The sequence below is a fragment of the Rhinopithecus bieti genome, unplaced genomic scaffold, assembly GCF_001698545.2.
Source record: "Rhinopithecus bieti isolate Rb0 unplaced genomic scaffold, ASM169854v2 scaffold_33650, whole genome shotgun sequence".
Classification (NCBI taxonomy): Eukaryota; Metazoa; Chordata; class Mammalia; order Primates; family Cercopithecidae; genus Rhinopithecus; species Rhinopithecus bieti.
The window spans coordinates 1,359,217-1,360,649 of NW_016814816.1; the positions used below are offsets into that span (position 1 = coordinate 1,359,217).

The following is a 1,433-nucleotide window of genomic DNA, read 5'->3' on the forward strand; positions in this document are numbered from 1 at the left end:
TTGGAGGGTATTGGCACTAATTAGTATCATAGCACTGGTAACAGGGCTTGAGTAATGTCTTCCAGGTGTAGAAAGCTTTGGGGTTAAACATGTCAATCTAACCCTGATTTTTATCTAAACATCCCCACTTTTTATGACATCATTTGTATGTATATCAGCAAATTTTCAACTGTGTGGTTACTTCCTATTACTTTAACTTTGGGAGACAAAAATTAAGTATAAGAACCACATTTTATGTTGTTTAACAATTGTTAAGAACAAACACACCAAGTCATTCCTTTTTTAAAAAAAAAAGTTGAAGATCCTCTTTCCTTTCAGCACTTTGTCAAGCAGGCCTTGGAATCAAAATGAAGGCATCTTGGTCCCACGCTATATTCATCAACATTCTTGCTTATGTGATCTGCAAGAAGAGAGAGAAAACATATTGAAGTTCTATTAGGTTCTTGAACATTTTTTTCCTTAGTAAAACATAAAATAAACACTCTTCCCCCCAAGAACATAGCAAATCCAGTTTTATAAGGCTTATGAAATGGTTCTGAATTTTAAAATAGTTCATCCATTTGTCACTTCCCTTTACCTGACATTCTTTTAAAACCTTCATCACCATTGCTTTCACAAACACTCTCCAAACGCTGTCAGATGGGTTATCATTGCCTTGCACTTTTGTTCTGTTGTTAATTTTGGAGAAAGTCCTAGAATGTAGCAATATTATTGAACTCATTTCTGCTTAGGTCTCAAGTTTCCATAGCTCCTCTGTTACCAAGTGGCAGTGCACCCTATAGGCACAATAAATAAATAATACAACACTGAAGCTATAACAAATCACAAAATGCATTATTAAAAAATTAAGAAATAAATATCCCCCTCTTACTTAAATAGAGATTGATTTTATAATGTGGAATGCTGAGGAGAGCTGCTGCAAGATATATTAAAGCCTGGGGATAGGGAGTATACACTGTAATGGGCATTTTGCTCCCTCAGCCAGAGGAAAAAAATCATCAGAGTGAATGGATGTATTTGTGAAATGGAAGCTGCTATTCTCTGTTTGTTCACAAGCCAGGTATGATGCACTGCTGGCTTCATCATGTGAGGGTAGAAAGACCTGCAGGACACATCTGTCTTTCCTAAGCACAAACTGTTAGTCTGGATGAGGGTGATGAAGACAAACGCTTTCCTGGAACTGAAGTTGGAGAAGCACTATTTCTTTCCTTTAACTTTAAATCACAATTCTGGCTTCCAAAAAGATGTTCTCAAACCAGGATTCTGCCAAGCATCCTCCAAGGTGTCTTATTTAACAGGAGGATATGGCACAGATCTCTCCACAAGGTGTACCCTTCAAGAGGAAATATTACATAGGATCACTTCTCCAGAAACTTGAAGATTTTATTTTCCTTTTTTTCTTTTTCTTTCCTTTTTTTTTTTTTTTTTTTTTT

General features: G+C 35.9%; 1 long non-coding RNA gene across 1 annotated transcript in view; it reads right to left on the reverse strand.

The window, feature by feature from the left end:
- Positions 1-309: 309 nt before the first annotated feature.
- The window catches only part of LOC108515477 (uncharacterized), a 2,225-nt gene continuing 1,101 nt past the window's right edge, over positions 310-1,433 (reverse strand). The window contains exons 2-3 of the long non-coding RNA XR_001881535.1: positions 578-776; positions 310-400 (exon numbers count right to left, since the gene is read on the reverse strand). This is a non-coding gene — a long non-coding RNA (uncharacterized LOC108515477). The remainder of the gene's footprint in view (positions 401-577; positions 777-1,433) is intronic.